Genomic DNA, 22,168 nt, shown 5'->3' with positions numbered 1-22,168 from the left:
GCGAGAGAGATACAGCCTTAGAAAGAAGCGATAAGGGAAACACAAATAGATACACATACATGCAGAGTAAGTGAAAGAGCAGAACATATCCACCTATACGAAAACAGACAGAAACATAAAGAGAGTTAAGAGGAAGTAGAGACACTTGTATTTTAGAGAGAGAGAGAGAGAGAGAGAGAGAGAGAGAGAGAGAGAGAGAGAGAGAGAGAGAGAGAGAGAGAGAGAGAGATGTTGAGAAAGTAGAAAGGAAGAATGATAGAAAAACTGCTCATATCAGCAGGTGGTTGTCTGTGAGTCAGCTGTTGATTTTTATGTGCACTGTTTTTATATCATTTGAGACTTTGTACGCTAACAACTTTCTTCTGATTTAGCAAATATTTGTTTTTCAACAATTTAGTGTTTGATTTGTCTTGCTTTTATGGCATACCAATCTTTTTTATGGCTTATTTGATGTCAAGGCCAATAAATATTTATTATACGATTCATTGTAAAAAAAAAGTATTAAATTGACGAACTACAATGTTTTCACCCATAACTTGGAAAAAGAAAGTTTGTGTTCACAAACTTCCATTTGTTTTAATACACCAATGAAATTCATAGACACGCTTGTACTTAAACTTGGTTGCCAATTCTACACTTCATGGTGAGTTCTATCTCCCTAATTAAAACAATTTCCATTTTCTGCTTTAGATATACCGAGTGGCCCACTTAAAAGTAACCTGATCTCTCTAATCTTTCTCTTACTACCAACTGACACCACAAGACAAAATGCAATTCTTTTTTCGACAAGATTGCGCTATATGCCACACGTCTCACAGATCAGGTATACGAGTTCATGACAGGTTTACAGAAGAGAAAACAATAAGCAAAGGGTTATAGCCACCACGTTCCCCGGACTTGTTATTATGTTTTTCTTTTTAAATCTTTGGGGACTTTAAAACGAAACGTTTATGCAAATAGTTCTCAGAATCGAGACGAACTAAAGGATAACATTACCAACGCTATCAGGGGAATCACTAGAGAAGATCTACAGGCAGTACTTGCAAATGTAATTAAACGTCCCCAAAAATGCATAGATGTCAACGGGGGGGGGTACTTCCAGCATATTTTATAACACTACAGGTAATTTAAGCAATGCTACAGGTAATTTAGCAATAAAAAATGTTCCTCATTTGGGCTACTTTTAAGTGATCCACACTGTAATTTAAGCTGACTATAAAGGAATCAAGTATGCTTATTTAATTAATAACATGTAATGGGTGTAATTTTCGATAACCATATATATGAAGCTCATATTACTTCGGCCAACTCTATCCACTATATTTCGTTATTAATTAATTCATACTTTCTGATTGTGTTTTAAATCCAATATAATTATCGTCTGCTATACTTAGTTAATTCCGAATAATTTTAACTTAGTGGGAGAGATGTGTAAATAACCTGGATTGATTTTGCTATATTTAAAGACTATACTAACGAAAACATTAATAAGCCAATTACAAAAGCAATCTAACTGAATTACAAATACTTATGCCAATGTCCATTAAGATACCAGTGTAAGTCAAGTGTTAATCATCTTTGTGAATATAGAAAATGGGAAATGATGCTATAGTTTTGTAATTTCCCAGACTAAACCAAACTAAACCAATCCAAACCAAACCAAAAGATTCTCCTAAAGATTACCATTTCTCCTGTATATATATATATATATATATATATATATATATATATATATATATATATATATATATATATATATATATATATATATATATATATATATATAAACACAGAATAATCGCGAAGACACGACTATACTTCAGTACTTCGAATTACCTGTTTCCATTTAAATTCGAGCTAATTTGATCTTGGTAGTACTTTGATTGATAATGACTAGTAAACTGAACATAATGAATTGTCAATTTATATCAGTTAACCAGGAAGCACTTAAGGTAATCATTAGATACCTACATTTGTCTAGAGCAAAGATTTGCTGCGACCAAAGCTGAAGCAATGATACCCTCTTGAACCTAACGTCCGCATTACAACAACTCGCTATGACCATGAAAACCTTTCAACAATTTTCAGAATGGAAAATAACCTTTATCATTATATAGATTCTCTCATGCTATTTTATGTAAATCTAAAATGATTGCAAGTTTCTCATGCATTCAAGAAAACACTCTAAAAACACTTGCTATTAGAAATCTACTGAGAATTATGAAAGTGAGAAGATTTAGTTTTCTTAATTCAATATCGGTATTCGAGACAGACTAGATACATTTTGATTAATAACATATGTTACGTAATTTTACTATTTTTACATTAATACTAAATTACAATTGCCTTGTTACATAATAAAATGTACTGTGTTTAAATATTAATACAAAAATGATAATATCTTTTAACGCTTAAAACTCTTTAAAAGATAAAAAATAGCTTTAATAAAAAGGTTTTAGCTCATAAAATAGGCAATTTATGAAATAAATGTAGTGTATTATGATTCTATCTTACGCATACTTTCAAAAATGTAATTAAAATACCAGTTTTAACTGAAAATAAAAGAGACAAACACAAAACATGTGTCCGTTAAGTTTTTGAAATTGAACTTTTATTTTCATTACGATTGATTCGCTTGAATTATTTAATTTTTTTTAATCTTGAATAAAAAGAATAAAAAGAAAATAGAAACATTTTAAATCATTGCTTGAATCAGAAAACCGTAAGTTTGAAAAGCCAATGAAATTTAAAAAATTACATTTATATCTGCGCCCTCTCTATTAGGTACCATAGATAATGGTTATCGATATTCGGTAATAATATATGATGTGTAATTCTAATTTATTTATATGAATACGGGATTACAATTCACGTGTTACATAATAAAATGTATTGTTTTAAAATTTTAATACAGCAATGATAATTATGTCTTTTGTTAAAGTTGTTAGAAAAATTATTAGACCAGTCTACAGTCCCAGGAAGTACCTAGGTCAGATGTACTCCCCTACCTAAATAAGAATAAGATCTCATTTCTAAAACTCACTATGTCTGTCTGTCTCCATTTTTTTTTCAAACTGCATCTTCGCCGAGACGAAAGGACACAAAGTCACGCTAGATGGCTCAAATAATTGAATTTCTTATGGACCGTTTCACTATGGGTCTTTAGCCAGTAAAAATTTGTTAAGGGGTTAAAAAATTGGTAAAAATTTACAAAACGTCAGAACTTGTCAAACGTGATCCAAATAGGAATTACTTTTTCGAAAAGTATTGTTCGATCACGAAACTATTTATTTTCAGAATCCATAAGGTTTTAAAATTTTGTTTTGAAAACTTTTTAAATATAAATATATCAAAAATATTTAAATCACGTTAATTAAAGTGAAAACATTAATAATAAATACAATGGTAGTAGCAATACGGCGTATTACTCCAATGTAATAATTTATAAAACTCAACATGGCTCTCTGTCTCCACTTTTTTAGGTTATGTTTTGCTGTCGGATTCAATCTTGGCTGATGGCACCCAGGTCACAATTTTATTACGATGGAAATCACGACTATATACAATATCATATACTATAATCGATAAAGAATTGACTCTATTATAATATATATGAAATCTGGATAAATTAAAATATCATATTTAGCGTATTTTACGACCAGACAACGCCGGAAACCACTGCTAGTATGTCATAAAATAAGAACTACTCTACTACTACTATTACTACTACTACTATGGGAAAATTTCTGTCTGTAGAACACATTGCCGCAAGACTGCCTCCATCTAGATTACAGCATAATCATCTTCATATTCAATATCAATAGAAACTTCCCACAAACCGCACCAAAAGTAATCAAACTTAATTCAGCCTATTAATAACATTTAGTAGTTCCATAGTGTTTCTTGATCTTTCGGCTAACATATCATTCTAATTAATGAGGGTTTATCCTCGAGTGGTTCGGGGCTTTGATAATTCGTGATCTGCTAGTAAGAAACCGATAAAGTAATGCTTTTGTTAATGTGATTAACATATTTTAAAGTGACAATTATTTCCGCCATAAAAATGAATCCATGTATATTTTTTTTCATATTTTACTGATTGAAAATAGATAGAAATATATTTTTTTCTCTTTTTCTCACTTTGATTTTCACTTTCTATCTCTTTTTTCTATGCCATTTTATCCTCTTCACTGTCACTTTCTGTCGTCTTTATCTTCTTCTTTTTCATCATCTCCTTTTATTTTTCAAAGTTCTACTATTGCTTGCTGTTGTGCTTTTTCTCCCTCTTTCTGCTATTAATCAGAGCTCCTATTTACTTAGTATCCCCACGGAACAGAATTAGACACCAGGGTCGTTTTTTTTTAACGTGAATAAAGGAACCACCCTGGTTTCTAACTTTGTCTCGTGAGGAGGCATAGTAAATAGCTGATAGTTTTATGCTTTTCTTTGTTTTAATTTCATAAAATGACGTATTCATTCATATTTTAACGCTATTACTACGCAATTTTTAATTTACGAATACCTTTATCTAAATAACTAGGACGGTAATGATTGTGGTATTAAAACATTCCTCGAGTGATACTAAAGCAGACTCTAGATGGGTTATGTGTATATCGTTTGTGTTTTTTTTTAAATTTGTTTTATACAGACAAATACAGATGACTGCCCTTTATATAGTAGAATACAACAGATTGTTTCTCAGCCTGAATAACGCTGGGAAAGTAAATTAAAATTATTTTCTTATTTAAAATCACTTTTTTGTCCGGATGAAAAAGTTAATTAATTAATCATTTTTTTCTCGCAAGAATAGCAAATTCGGTTGCTTGTGTGATTTTCATAGAATTTAAAAATTCCGATTGAATTAGAATCTGAACAAAAGAATAAGTCTTCTTTTTAAACAGTTCATTTCGGCGGAAAATAAATATGATTCTTCTGTTTCGAATCGATTTTTGGCATTAGTTTATACTTTCATTCTTTTAAAATATTTTTCAGTTATTTCTACACTTTTTTTTCCCCCATCAATATATTTTCATAATACTTTTTGAATCTTCATATTTCTATGTAGTTTCTATTAAATTTCCCTCGAAATCAAATTAATGTTTTCTTCTCTCTTTGTTCTTTCTGTCTCACCAATTTTCTCTCCGTTTTTTTCTCCCCGCACACACACACACACACACACACACACACACACACACACACACACACACACACACACACACACACACACACACATTGTCGTTTGGGCGATCAGGTTTCGATCCTGGATTGAGGTAGTTGCTTGTTTAGCCGCACTGATGAGCTGTGAAACAACGAAACAGTACGGTATGTGATGACTATAATGCTCCCTATCTTAGGTTGAGTATTTGGGAAGTGATATACAAATTACCATTAGCGTATGAAGCGATGCTCTTTCTGTAAACAAATTGAACTTAAGTACTTTGGACAATGTCAAAACATTATTAATTCACTGCTCACATAGCAGCAGCAACAGCAGCGGCAGCAGCCGTAAAGCGCAAAAGTTAGAAGCTCCGACTGTCGTTTGGAAGATCGGGTTTCGATCCTGGCTTGAGATAGGTGCTTGTCTAGCCGCAGTGATGAGCTGTGAAACAGCGAAACACTACTGCATGTGGGTGACTATATATATATATATATATATATATAGTCGAAAGAAAAAGTCATGAGAATATCGTACATAGATAAAGGGTGGAACGATAAATTTGTTGCTCTAGAAAAGACGCCATGAGTTCAGTTCCGTTTGATGAAATTTTTTTGATTTTTTTTTTGATTGATGAAATTTTTTTTTGTTAAGACCATCTACTAGCTGGCCAGTTGTGTATAAATCCCCAAAGCGATAGGAGCCTTCTCTCATGTCTGAAAGTTACACAATGCTCAACGAGCCAGATCGGAGATGCATTGCTGTATAACTAATGTTTTCTACCGATGCAAGTTATGACAACAGGACCATTGTCAACACCCCCAAAATGCAAATCCGGACGGTTCAACGCTTGAGGGTGTGCCCAGGGCAATGAAAACAATATTTTTGGCGACGGTTATGATCTTTAGTGTGGTTTTTCACGTGGGGACCACATCATGCCACCTCACATCTTCGAAGTCGGTTTTAAAGTCAACACCAAAGTATACCTGGATGTGCTGAAGAGTGTGGTGATCTCCTGGTGCAATCGGGTGGCCGATGATAGACCCTGGGTGTGGCAGCAGGACTCGTCACCGATCCACACTCAGGCTTGTCTTAATAAGAAATGCTACGACTTGTACCCTTCTTTTACTATCCTTCTCCTCATCCGACCTGAACCCGCTGGACTACTTCGGTTCCTCATACGTTGAGAACATCACCAGCATGACCTCCCACAACACCAAAGCCAATCTGATAGCCGCCATCCGCCAAGTATTCGCCGAGTTCTCGCCGGCGTTTGTAGATAAGGCATGCTCCCAATTCCGGACCCGTGTCGAGGCGATGATTGAGGCTTAAGGCCGCTTCATTAAATAGATGTCAGCTCTGTTACATAATCAAATTACCTGAATTTATTTTTTCAACAAAAGTTTTAAAATAAAGCTGTAGTGTTGTTTTCTTTAGGGCGACAACTGTTATCGTTCTACCCTGTAGTAAAGAAGAAAATAATTGTCCTCTTCTTAAATGATCATTTAACTATGTTATAATATATATTTTTTTGTCTATTTGTCTCACCAGATTTCAAAACAAAAATTCACTTCGTACTTGGTAAACTAACATCACTAAAAAAGTGCACGATTCTGCGTATGAGCTAGTGTATACAGTGTTTAGAATATATTATGTGTGCTTTGAATACTGTTATGTTGAATATTTGGTCAGGGTTTATTTGTAGGGTGAAGTATTTTCATGCCAGGTTTGCCTGATATATCGTTCAGAGAGACTGAAGATATGCGAGGATCTAGTCAGTAATTCAAACCCTTCTATGCGTGTATGCGCACACGCGTGTGTACATATGTGTGTGTATGTAAGTGTGATTCAGAATTGTACACACGCTTGTTAAGAGAGTTATATGCATTGCTGCCTGTGCCTCTTAACGCTGCAATGGACAACTAATCTTTGTTTAATATTCAATTTTCTATCAGTTGCTGCCGTTTCGACAAAAAGAATAGCGAGTCTTTATTGATTCTGTTAATAATGATCAAGGGTAGAAAAAAAGGTGGAATAACTGATAAGCGCGCGAATCAGATGCTCTTGCCTCGTTATGGTTCGCTCATAAAAATATCATCATTCGGAATTCACGCCATTTTTTAATCGTCTAAAACGATGTGCTATTTCTCTCTTTTATTTTCTCTAACTTACTTTCGTTTTAGAGGCGAAAGACAATCCCACAAAGAAACGCTAAAATAAAAGAAACGGGAAAACTCATTGATGCATACGGGAAGTATAGTCGCTATGAACTCTTTTGTGTTTAATAATATGACCTGCTCTGTTAAAGAAAAGGAAGAAAAATTTGGCAGGCAACTTCTAATATGTCCCTTAACTAAAGAGCTTTATAAAGAGAAAGAAAAAAGAAGCAAACAGACTTTTCAGCCATTTTCGCCATCACCACCGCACTACCCATCAACATCCCTTCCTAATTGTAGCCCAGGCCATGTTTGTCGGTGAGTTTGCTGCCGTTCTTCCTATTTTTCTCCGCCTTTTACCTCCAAATGCCAAAACAAAGACGAGAGCGCTTGGAACGCATGAAACGAAATAATAACCGATTTATAAAGGGGAATAAGTCCGTGTGCCTAGAGATGAAAGACTTTTATATGATAGCCCTGTCATATCATATATGATAATTCTCTCCACTTTCTCTCTTACATCTACTTCTCTAAGATTCGCTCACCCACTCGCGTCATCTATCTCACAGTATCTCTCTCATCGGCATCCTCTTCCTCACAGCGTTTTTACTCTCTCATTCTCTTTAAACTTCTGTCGTTATTGACACTCACTCGCTCAATCAGTTACACTCTTACTCATTCTCCATCTATGCGTATCTGCGCGTGTGTATCTGTATATTCTAGTGAATACACACATCACAATACACGTATTGTAATGAAAGCGAAACAATTGAACAATTATAATTAGCATATACTTAAGCGATCAATGATAGGCATAATTACGTTGAAATACCGGCTCCTATTACATGATCTAAGTTGAGCGACATTCAGCCAAGTCAGTACTAAAATGGGTGACCATTTGGAAATGCCAGGTTCTATGAATGAGAGCCCCCTGTTTATATCGGCATTGATTCCCGTTGTTCTGGATTATCCTGGCCACTAGAATAAAACATTGTCGTTTCTGAATAGGCAACCATTTCTTCCAAATTGATTCACAACGTAGACAGGAGATATCTATTGTCTCTCGGAACTAAACCAAAACTGATTATGAAATCTAGCCTTTTTATTCTTTTATACTTTTTATATTTTTAAATATGTTATTTTTACAGTTATTGAGATCCATATTAGACGAATATATAAACTAAATTCTGATGAAGATTGGCAAATGCTAACCGAGTGCACATCACGTTAATTATAAGCATTCGATGCGCTTGTCCGCCAACTAATCATAAGAGTGTGGTGCCGTTGATTCCGTCATCAATATTCGATATTGGAACATCCCGAGATCTACGAAAGTAAGGATATAAGGACGTAAGGAAGCTGATTGTAGTATTCGTAAACACTATGAAATTAAATTAATGAGACTGCATGTATGAGCTATGGGCGAAAGAGGGAGGATATAAAAAAAAACTAGAGTTACCTCCCTTTTCATCTTATTTCCTTTCCTTACACTTTAAATAATGTCCTGTGTCATTGGCCACAGGTGCCGCTCATCGACCAATCACGGCAACCTATTTATTAAGTGGGAGTAGAGACTCCCTTTAAATGCCCTCTTTCGTACGAAAACCACTGGAGAAAAGGCGTTTTATTCCATCTCTCTACTTCTTAACTTGAAAGGAGCCGTCAAACTCAAGACGTTAAAATAACTTTTTTTTTGGACTTCTTAAAAAGCCGCAAACGCAATTGTTTTGCAACCTGCTTATTTTACGTTTGTATTTATTTGAAGTTAAATACACTTTTATTGTTCTCCGACTTGTATATTCGTGTTTCTTTTTCGTCTGAGTCCAAAGTGTCTGGTCAAAACGCAACAAGAAACGAGTTGTGTTTCACCTAATCTGATATCTTGAGAATAACTCTAACCTTAGAATTCAGCAACGACTGTTTATGTTACTTGATTTTATTTTCATATCAATAATCTTTCAGATTGGTCAGCTACTGTGGTGAAGAAACATTGACTGCCAAGTAAGAAACGAACAGAACAATATCTCTATCAACCTGGTGTTGTTCCATGTCATAGTTTTCGCCAAATTACCGTGAATGGAGATCTGTTTTGAAGATACAAAGGATGTTCAAAACGGACCTCTTGAGCATTTCAGTAAAACGTAGCAGTGTAGGATGAAAATACATTAGAGACGATAGAGATCATTTTCAAAAAGTTTAAAACAGGAATAAATTGTTGGTCATATCAGTTGCGTTATTTCCTAGGCACGCCTTTATGATAATTATAAACACTCTTTACAACAACCTTCTTTCTACGTCTGCATGTAAAGACATAAATAGATATGAATTCTCCTCCTTTTTTCGTAGTGGTCAGGTTGACCTATTATCTTCCACGCTGATTATTTCTGAAAAAAAAAAATGAAACATGTGCATATGGATAAAAAAGCAAAAACAAAACAAAAAAACAAAAACAAAACAAAACAAAAAAAACATCATCATAATATTGTTTATAGTCACCTTAATGATAGGACGGCCGCTTTAAAAGAATTATAATTATACCATTTAATTTCATGCGTAATGCGAAGTTTTGTTTGATCACGTCGTTAAACACTGTTTATAATAACGTTTAAGTTTGGCTGCTTGTAAGGACATAAATAAATTTGAATTCTCTTCTTTCAACGTAGTTTAGATTGATCACATGATTCTAGAGTTTCAGACAGAAGTTTAAATGCTGACGTAGGTCTGAAAATCGAATTGTGTGATCGAAAGAACAATCACCTTCCTAATTGATGATTTCCAGAGAAGGATGAAACACACGTGTATGTGAAGAAGAAATTACAAAAAATATTTATTAAGTTGTTTATAGTCTGCTAGGACGAGACCTTTACGAGAAATATAATTAGACTGTCAAATTGAACTCGAATGTGAAGTTCTTTCTTTATAGTTGTTAGGTTGGTCGCAAAGTAGTAGGGGTGCAGATAGAATTTAAAATGTTTACATGGGTCTAATGTTCGGATAGTATGACAGGCAGAACAGGAATATACACCTTTATTTGTCAGTTCAATAAAGAATGAACATCATAGATAAATAGGGGTTATAAAAGCTATTTATGCCATAAACTTTCGAAGCATGCTTCTAATCAGAAGCTGAAAAGGAACTAATTACAGATATCTCTCTGATAGGCTCATAAGAGAAATGAGAAGCCCACAGTATTAATGCTGGCGTCCCTCAGCGTGTGGTACCATGGGCGAAGAGGTGGCTGGTTACTTTTAATGCATCTAAAACCAAGCTTCTATCTTTACATCATCAACGCTCTGATCCCCATCTGGCATCAATTGAAATGAATGGCTCTCGTCTTGGGGAGGCTCCATGTTTTGACAAGCGCTGGAAAAATGGTGGGATCGTTCTACCGCTCCAGTAGATATCTCACTGCTGATGCAATTCTCTATCTATATAAAAGCCAAGTACGTCCAAGGATGGTGTACTGCTGCCACATCTGGACAGGAGCTGCTAAAACAGCCCATCCTACATTGACAGTATACAAAATAGATTCCGTAGTCTAGTGGGAGATGCCCTTTTCTCTTCCCTGTAACCTCTCTTCCACAGAAGGGAGGTTACAAGCCTGTCGTTGTTTTATCGTTATTTTTATGGCAAGTGCTCGTCTGAGCTTCGATCTCTGGTCTCCCCTCGCCAATATTTCAGGAAAAACACCCGTCTAGGTGAAACCACTGTCAGTAATTTTCTCCACTCTTTATCTGTGCCTAAATCAAAACGTAGATTCCATGACAAAGCTTCTTTCTTAGAACTGCACGCCTGTAAAACTCTCTTCAGTTTGCTTGTTTCCCCCTCTGACTACAACTTGGATGTCTTCAACTCCAACGTAAACAAATTCCTTATGAACCACCCCCTTAAGTAAGACACTTTATCAGATCCCCATTACTAACGATTACTACGATATTATCCCATTGATTACTGTACACGCAATAACCCTTATCCCCGAGTGGCCTCCGGGCTTTGATAAGTGGTGACTTCCTTGCAAAAAATGCGACATCTAGCTTAGAATACATTAATATAGAAATGGAAAATAAAATAGAAAAAGAATATAGGAAATAGAGATGTAATTTATACATGCACAGACATAGAACTCAACTAACTTAACCCAAATTGACCCATATAGTACAGATTTACCAATCAACAATAACTGAGTTAAGACCCAGGATAAAAAAACCAAAGCAACACCGCCCACAAGAAACATATATCCTGTTTCCAATAACTTACCCCCCAAATCCCATCTCTCCACAAACCCATCAACAGATGAATTAACATAGCCCTTCCCAACTACTGACCCTAATAATCCATCTACTTTTTCTTATATCCCCCTATAACACACACTTACATTCAGGCGTCTGCTTACCTTAGTAAAGCCCGCATTTTTAATCACATCTCTTTCGCCAGGAACACCACTAACAGAAAAAAACCCCAGTAACCACTCTTATAAGCAATGCTAAAGCCATATCAATAGTCAGAGACTTTGGAAGACTCAATTTCATGTATTCTTAAAACGAAATTATTACCCGTTGTTCACACAAAAAGAAATTTAAGTATCGACCCCGATCCAAATCCCTCACAAATCAATTAACCTTATCTGCTTCTGAAGCTCCTTTAATAACTGTCAACCTTTCTCTAATCTCTTTTTCAACCTTTATTACAACACCCATAGCAACCTAACATGCTTACATATTAGATAGTTTAAATACCTTACTAACGTTTATATCCGTTGGAACCCGTTTTAAATTCCATGTTACTCATAAAAAAACCTAATCTTTAAATACCTTACTAAATTCTGTACTGTCTGTGTGTGTGATGCGGTTTAAGTAAGCCTACAGGCAACCCACCCAGGTAATTTAGGTACCAAAATGAGGCTTATGACCCAGCGGATGTTTTAGTGGTATTTATATCCATGTTTGGCGTATGGAAATGCAAAATAAATGCAAAGAAATGCAAAGTAGTAGTGGTGATAGGAGTTAAATTGGTGGGAGTACCATCAGCAGCCGTTAGGCAAAGTGGTGGTGAGAGGAATTAAATCGGTGGGAGTAGCAGCAGCAGTCAACGATTAATATTGGTTGAAAAATACAAGATTTTTTTATTTAAAAAAAAAAGTACTTCCATTTTCTCCGTCTGATTAACAAAAAAAAAAGGACTTTCTCTGATATGCAACCCCCCCCAAAAAAGAAAGTAAGTAAAAAGGTTTCGATTAATATTGGTTGAAAAATACAGTTTCTCTGTCTGATTACAGTTATCAAAAAAAAGTCTTTCTCTGATTTGACCAGGATGGTCAGTTCAGACCACCGGTCATTAAATAAAATAATACTTTTGCCCATTATCTCAATTTTTTTTCGTTAATATTGGTTGCAAAAAATAAAGATTTTTTTTCTTTTTAAAACTAGTTACTTCCATTTTCTCCGTCTGATTACAAAAAAGAAGGACTTTCTCTGATTCGACCAGGGTGGTCAGTTTAGACCACCGGTCATTAAATAAAATAATACTTTTACAACTGTATCTCATATTTTTCTTCGTTAATATTGGTTGAAAATACATTATTTTTTTTTGTTAAAGTAGTTCAAGGAGACATCTCCTACAGGAGAACCGACGAAAAATAAGTAATTGCTAACTTTAGTTTCGTAAATATTGGTTGGCAAAAAAAAAAAAAAAAAAAATGCAAAATGCAAAAATTGCATAAGAAGTCACATTTTTAGTGCGTTCTCAATCCTTGTATCTATATATCTATATATCTGTGTCTATATGTGTCTGACAGAACTTTCTGTGTATCTGTATAGTAGGCCTATATTTCTATATATCTGTGTCTATGTCGATACGCCTTTATGTGGTCTATATAACGTGGTGTATAAAGAAATCCTATAACTTCTAATATTTTTGTGTTGAACACTTCCTTGCTGTTGTTGTTTCCACTGTTGTTGTTTCTTTCATGAAAATAAAAATTGTGTAAATACACTGTACTTACTCGCTTTTCTTTCACAATATGCATCCATCTGGCTGCAACGGGGCTACTTTTTCATTAAAGTAAGTATACTACAATGATGATATGTACCTCTAACTTACCAACTGACATTAGACATTCAACCCAAACTTCCCCAACCGGAATTAATACCCTTAAATCTGTCTGCAGTAATTCTTCATCCAAATAACTCTAATGGATCATATACTAATATCTTAACGTCAATGAATTAACTTTATCAGATTCTATTTAACTTAGATTTAAATTAATTTAACTTCAACTAACTAATATATTTTCCATATCCTCATAACATATTTACATAGCCACTACGACATTTCACCCGGAGTTCCCTATAAGACATTTGCACCGTAGCTCATGCACCCTCGCCACTAAATCCCGCCTCGTGCTAAGCTCCCCTTTAATTTAAACAATACTGAAAATCAGATTTCCTCATCTTCAATCCATTGTCACCTTCACCCTAACATTTTAACCCTTAATTTTAAATACGTAGACATGCTTGCTGTCCTCAGCTCACTTCGCTCATATATAAAATCCCTTACCTCAGATGATATCTATCTTGACTCAAATCTATTGAATATGACTAATTTCCTCCGATCAAATTTGTTATATGATCTTTACTCTCAGCCCTTACACTGTTCTATCCCATTCTTACACGTAATTATTCCTACACAGCCCCTCCGTGAAATCCGACTCACATTTTAATAAGAATATAATAATAACTCCAATTAAATCTGAAACTCCTTTTAACATAGATATAGCAAATTTTCATTTCTCTACTGATTGAACCTATACACACTAGTATGTTTAAGATTTAGGAAGGCCATCACACACGCATACGAATACTATTCTTCTTGTCTTTTGATTACCTCGATCTTTAACCTCTAATCCTTTCCCATTCATTTTTATATCTCCACACAGACTCAAATTTGCACCCCTATTTGATCTTATTTACATACAGCCAAATCACAAATTTTCACAACATCTAACGGAACATCCTGATATTAAATCCCTTTAATGAGGAATATCTGGTATTTTTTTATTGCAAATTTTGCTTTTGTGTAAGCTGTATCGAATGAAGAGGTCTCTAGTTACTCGTAACTAGCTGGCCTAAACATGCTCATGACTGTTTAGCAACATATTACTGCTTATGTAAAAATAAATATTGTATATATATATATATATATATATATATATATATATATATAAATAACAAAAAGTTATATTCCAAAATTCGTGATGCTGACCATCTTATAATTTATTCCTTCAATTAAGGTTACTTATACAATTCTTGACAGTATCTATTTCGTAGCGCACAATCAATCACTTAATTATTATATCAATCAGTGAATCTATTATGCCATTGATTCACCAGAAGAAATAGCAACAATCAATCCGTCAAAAGGAAATGAAGTGTGATTTGACATGATTAAAATCCGAAAATTGGAAGAGAAGCTGCAAATACCTTTTTATTTTTCCATTACGCCATATTGAATTTTTATCAAACCAAGTCATTAAACCCAACTATTCGTACTAACAATATACATTAATTTATAAATCTTCTACCAAAATATTCTGTTTAATAATTAGTAAATTTATTAATTCTAATCTGTGCATAGATAGTTATGAAAATAATATCAATAAATTTTAAATTATTACACATGTTTGTATGTAGGAAACTAAATTAAGCTAAAAAAACGATTGATCATTTCGGTTATCATAACTAATCAATTGGTTAACATCACGAATTTTGGAATATAACTTTTTGTCATTTATGCTCTGTATTGCTCTGTAATTACATGGAGCTTCTTAAATAAGGATTGATATATATTATAAGAAAATATATTTCTACAGAAATATATATATATATATATATATATATGAATGAATATCTCTTACGTGGTGTACCCAATGGATAGATTGGTGTCTTGTATTGCTCGCTATATCTATGTCTCTCGTTTTTATTTTAAACAGAAACAAAAGAAAATCTTTTATTATATTTAGTGCATGTTGATCGAATTTCAGTGACTTTGAAATTATTATATTTATGCCATATGCTTGATCTCCATGTGTTTTCTTCCTCCTTGCAACCGTGCTTCGCTCAGCAAGAACTGACTGAGCAAGTCATTGATTATCTGTTTCCTTGTGACTTTAAGATCGATGGGCCTTCCGATGAGCTTAAGCCGTGTGGCCTTTTTGTGAATTTAAGCTTCGATGGACCTTCTTGATAAGGAGAAATCTGAAAGACACTTTTCCATCATATTTTTTTTCGTTTATTTCTGTCAGTCGATATTATGTTTTGTTGCAGCATCGTTGAGTTTTTTTTTATTGTTTTACAGAGAAGTAAAATAAAACAAAAATGGAACCCAAAGAAATGATAAAACTCAATTCTCTGGATTTTTTGTCCTTCTTTCTATTTTTCTTCTTTATTGAATTTTTATGCTTTCTACTAACCTGCGAAACAACTGTCATTCTGTCTTCAACATTTTAGCTGAATGCACGAAAGATCTAACGAGAATATAAGTACTTGAGCCTATACCCGACTCGGTATCATCTGAGAATCTCCCTCCCTCTCATGGGCCTTGTAGTTTATGAGATATAGTTGGTTGGTGCGTTTCTGATGGTAAACCCCCTCTTCCCTTGATTAATCCAGTGCAAATAGAAACTAACCCTCCCCGAGTGCTGGGACTGTAGTTAATCCAAATGCTCGAAGATGTATTATTCCTTATAAAATAATATAACAAAGTATTTTTTCAGCTTAACATCAAATACCCAAATGTCACATAATTATGTAACTGGACAACTGCCAGACGTCCACCAACAAAATTTTTAATTTCTGAAATTATTTATAGCTATTTATACCGTATATGTTCCATTATATATTCCATTTTAATGGTCGCTATTTATTTTTTTTATCTTTTTCACAAGACTTGCTATTCTAATAAAATTCTATAAAATAATTTTTTGTATTCGTTTTAGTTATTCAGAATTTTAGTAAACTTGTGAACAATGATAATATATTTAAATCGTTACCCGTATATTTGACATTAGATGTAACTTTAAAATAAACCGCATATCGAGATACTACCACGAGAAACACTTTACATAATCTTTTGATAAGTAGATTATTACAAGAAAATGCAATAAAAGGTTTTATTTTCATAGAGGTATATTTAACAATTTAATTTACTCTATGAACATGTAATATATATATAATAATATATTACACATTTGAATCTAACATTTGACCTCTTCTTTAACCTAAAAGTTAATACTATATCATTAAACGGTACTCATGCTCTTATTGATCCGTGCTGAAATAATAACGTTATTATTTAAAAAGCCATTCTTAACATGGGGTGGGGAGGGTGTTTTGTACCTATTCTGTACTGTAACCTTACAATTGAATAAAAAGAACATATAATAAAACTTTAATTAAACTTGGAAATATGATTTAAAAAATAACCCGGATCAGTAAGTGCATTAGCACCTTAAATTGTTAGGGTGGAAGTATAGAATAGTTACAAAACACCCTCCCCTCCATATGTTAAGAATGGCTTTCAAAATAATAACGTTAATCTTTCAGCATGGTAACATAAGTGCATAAGTAACTATGTTATTTATTTATAAGAAGTATCGGGCCTCGGGTTGCTTTACTCACAAAAATAATTATGGAACTTACAATATTTATAACATTTATTGAATATGTTTCGCTTAAATACGTCACAAATGTGTCAGTAAATCATTCGATTGCCTAAAGAAATTAAGTTTTGGTCTTTGCTTTCTAATGACTTTCAAGCTAAATGTAATATTAACAAATATTTTGCTGCCCAACTTCCGACCAAGGTTGTCCGACCATGTAAATCTGCACCCCATCACAGTAATCCCTTACGCTTGAGTGGCAATATACAGTGGGGATGAACAAAAATTTATATATATTTAAGAGCTGTAGTAATCTTTTCTGTCTTTAATTAGTGAATAAGAATCACTAGGCAATTTAAAAGTTTAAGTGCATTAGCACCCATTAAACTAACACAAGAAAGGAATTCTCAACCCTTCAACACATCTAATATAGTATTACGCATGCCACTCTATGTTAGCAACAGCTAAAGCTGAGTATTTATCAATATTCAATATGACGGAAGTCATTAGTTAGTATTTTAATCATTTGTAAGGATCGAATATTGACTTTTATTATAGTTTTTATTTAAATCAACGCTCTGATTCCCAGCTGGCATCAATTGTGATGGATGGCTCTCGTCTGGGTGAGGCTCCGTGTTTTGACAAGCTTCTGGGTTTAACCTTTACTCCTGATCTGAAATGGAACACGTACATCAAGTCTGTTGCCAAGGTCGCTGGAAAGATGGTGGGATCCTTCTACCGCTCCAGAATATATCTCACTACTGATACAATTCTCTATCTATATAAAAGCCAAGTACGTCCAAGGATGGAATACTGTTGCCATATCTGGGCAGGAGCTGCTAAAAACAGCCTATCCTGCCTTGACAGAGTACAAAATAGACTTCGAGGTTTAGTGGGGGATGCCCTTTTTTCTACCCTGCAACCTCTCTCCCACAGAAGAGACGTTGCGAGCCTGTCCTTGTTTTATCGTTATTTCCATGGCAGATGCTCGTCTGAACTCCAATCTCTGGTCCCCCCTCGCCAATCTTTCACGAGAAACACCCGTCTAGCTGAATCCACTGTGAAAAATTTCCCCCACTCTATATCTGTGCCTAAATCAAAACGCGGATTCCATGAACAAAGCTTCTTTCTTAGAACTGCACGCCTGTGGAACTCTGTTCCGTCTGCCTGCTTCCCTCAGGACTACAATTTGGATGTCTTCAAGTCCAATGTTAACAAATTCCTAATGAACCGCCCCCTTAAGTAAACACTTCAGCAAATCTCCTCACTAACTTTATGTACTTGCAATAACCCTTATCCCTGAGTGAAAAAAACAAACAAACCCTTATCCCTGAGTGAAAAAAAACAACAAAACAACAGCATAAAATAAATAGATTAAAAAGATTAAAAATATTTTAAAAATTTTACTTTAATAAATTATTAACGATGTTTGATAGTATTGTTTTTGACAAAATGTTTTTTCTTTTAATTTTTTTCGTGACCTTGTAAGACAGGTTTTAAAGATTACCAAACGAATTCAAGCAAAGTTCCACTTATTGTTTTTACAAAACTAAAATAAATTTACATCGTTTTTTCATGATTTTATGATTTGTAGGTTTTAGTTTTACTAATAGTTTTGAAAATATTAATCATTAGTAATAGCAATTGAAAATTAAGTTTAAGAAACTACAAGAAGCGTTTTTGGAATCAGAAATTATAGTAAAATTTTCCCGAACTCGAATTTTCTGATTCTCGATAATGATTCTGATTAATATCCCTAACAGTAATAACGGTGAATGCTCCGACGAACAGCAAGCACTTGTACCCCCTCTACGTAAATACCCCCGACAAACCCGTCAAGCAGTAAAATCCCACCCCTTCACAGTAGAGATCCCTAGATGTAAGAAAGCCTTCTACTCCAGTAGTTACTTCTCCAGAACCGCTAGACTTTGGAATTCCCTTCCGGGTTCCTGCTTCTCCAACTGTATTTACATGCAGAAGTTCAAGCGTAACGTGAACCGACGTCTTGCTGCCCAACTCCCCACATAATGCCTCTGTAGCTTATGTTCCTAATAGTAGCCCCTTACATCAAAGTGGCCATGTGCCTTGTTTGGGGTGAATATATATATATATATATATATATATGTGTGTGTGTGTGTGTGTGTGTGTGTGTGTGTGTGTATGTGTGTATGTGTGTGTGTGCGTACGTAAAATGTGTCTCATGTTAGCAGAAAACATATCAATGTACTAGATCGTACGTCATACAAACACGATATATCTATTATTTATGTAAATATTTTTAATATGGTAAGAAAAAGTCCGAATCAGTTGGACTCTACTCTTCGAATGGGTTAAAAATTCTGCTATATGCCGACACTATATGTCCTTCTACTTTTAATTCTGCTTTATAGTCAGTCTTATATGTGTTTTCTCTTCTCGCTAATTCAGTTAAGTTCTTATTGCTTGACAATGCTACGTTCTGGGAGAAGCAAAAGTTATTTTGTCTCGCATCATGTACACATACTCACACAGATAGTCCCCAAACAAAAATATCTCATTATCAAGAGAGGTCTAGCGGAACGATTTCACATTAACTGTCAGAATCTCTCCGCCTGTGTTGTTTATGTTGAGTGCGCCACCAGTCAATGTCCTACATTCACCGTCAGTTGTCATCATCCAATCATCACTCAGTGTCTCACCGGATTCTCCAATCATAATATTAGACAATTTATTCAACACCCTTTTAATTGGTGGGTTCTGATCCTGTCTTAGTCTGAACACGGCTGCTCTTCTCTGATAAGTTTTATTAACACTTATGTAAACAAATTCTACGGTTCATATTTCATTGACTAAAACACCGTCTCTTATTAATTCATTTCTATTTTTTTGATAGATTTTCCATGTATGTTTTAAATTTTTTTTGAGGACAGCCGTTCACGTCCTAATGATAAAAATGTCGTTTATCTTTTACCAGTCTTTGTTTAAATTCTTATTGCATCCCATGTGGTTTATTATCTGCAATCTTGCTAACGCCACCAAGTGTCTAAACCCGTCATCAATGACATCGGTCATCCGACAAGAGAGTAAAGTTTATTAGCTTAAGTTCTCTAATTCTTATTACAATCTAGATGGCTTATGACTCGTGACCAATATATTTTTCGCTTTATCGTGTTGTTATTTGGATTTCCCAAGATTCCAGACCTCAGTCCTCCTTTCACCTTCAACAGGACCCAGGTGTGTGTGGGAGTTGAAAATTCCCAACCTAACTCGATTGTCGCCCTTTAACTCAGAAGAGCGACCTAGCTACGTCACTTCCTGTTCCCTATATTTCTTCATCTTTTGCACTGGACCTTCAAGCAGTCAAGATGTAACAAACACCGCTCCGGTGGAGCCATGGGCCACCACCGCGTTCCTTACTAGCCAGTCAACCGCAAGTAACATTACTCATCTATCAATGAACTCTTATTCTTTCTATCGCTTCTTCATGTATATTTATGTAAATAGATTGCATTTCTTTCGCTGATAAATAACGGTATATTTTCGTCCTCATTATGCGAGCTTTTGCCTTTTCAATTCCTCTACCATTCAATACATACATCACCCGTGCACACATGGAGGACGGGGTCGTCTATCACACAGCAGACCATCCTGTCCCCAACATGTGTATGAATTGTCACATATCATTTAATTAAATCGTTACTATTTTTCCATCTGGTTTACTTAGATATTTGTTTACAATTCACGAAACAATTGAATTATCTGTTGAGCTATGTTTGTAGATACTCTTTCTCCTTCCTATAAGTATCGTTTCATGTCTTTTATTTCTTTGTTTCTTTTGGTTTAATATAAAACTGCTATCCCAGGTTCGAAAATTGGCTTGGGCATACATATTACTATTTAGTTTTGCAATTATATTTTCCCTTTATGTATATTTTGCTTCATTAATTTTGCTCATTATTTATATTTTGTCCAGCATTACAAATACATATTTACGCACACATGCAAGGATATACACACATACAGTAAAATACAAATGACTAGAGCTACCAGGGCAGCGATAAAAAAGGTTAATGTTGTGTCTCGAAACATATTCCATGCAACACATCACTCACGATTACACGTGGTTTACGCAATGACTTAATTGTAGTAATGAAACAGATCATGGCTGGACATATAAAAACGTGGCAACAAACACATAAAGCCATACAAAAGGAGCTATAAAATCCCTAACATCAAGGTCAGAGGAATTTTCCAAATTGAGAGTGTGTTTGCTTTACTCTTATGCCTGGAGGTAGATCCGTTAAGCAAGCTACTCAATAAAAGCCATACTGCCTACAATCTAAATCACGGCCACCTACAAGGCTCGAACAAAAGAGTAAACCACGTGCTCTTCGTTGAGGACCTCATGCTGTATGCCAGCCCAGACAATGATTTATGTCGACTCTTGCAAGTCATAATAGCTTCTCAAGAGATATTGGAATGAAGTTTGGTTTGGACAAATGTGTTAAGTACTCCATCAGAGCTGGGAAGAAGGTCGAAATAGAAAACACTCAGCTTGATGAAAATACTGATATCAATGACCTAGAAGCACAGGAAAAGTCCAAATACCTTGGCATGAAAAAACAAAAACAAAAACAATCGAATTAAACATGCCAAGATGAGAGAAAAATTAGCAGTAAATATAAACGCTGTATAAAGAAAATCTTACAAACAAAAACAAAAACACTGCCATTAACCAACTAGACATGCACGTGATGACATACAGCGTTGGTATTGTTGACTGGTCGCAAAACACAATAACAGACTAGCTACTAAAAAGCAGAAAATATGTACACTTTACATAATGACATACAGAAACCAGTGTCTTTTTAGGTTCTATCTGCTCAGAGAAGCAGGAGAAGTTGACCATCAGCATCGTGTCACTATTGTGAGCACCGAGCAATATTTGATAAACTTCCAAAATCTAAACCAAAAAATAGTACACCAACATCACGAAACAAGGCCCAGCAAAGCCCTTCCATCATGAAACTAGACACACATTTTGGACAAGACTGTCTTGCAAATGATATAGTATCAGAAAACAAGTCTGCTCCTGAAATATCTCAAAAGAGTCGCCAAGAATACGCCAATAACTTTCATTGCAAAAAAATAGAAGAATGGGCCAAACAACAGCATTCCATGTATTTTCTAGGTAAATTCATTCAGTACTATATAGATAAAGAA

This window comes from Euprymna scolopes, chromosome 1 (assembly GCF_053919585.1).
Source record: "Euprymna scolopes isolate OS-2025 chromosome 1, ASM5391958v1, whole genome shotgun sequence".
Taxonomy (NCBI): domain Eukaryota; kingdom Metazoa; phylum Mollusca; class Cephalopoda; order Sepiida; family Sepiolidae; genus Euprymna; species Euprymna scolopes.
The sequence above is the reverse complement of the archived record's forward strand: the minus strand, read 5'-3'. Positions refer to the sequence as shown.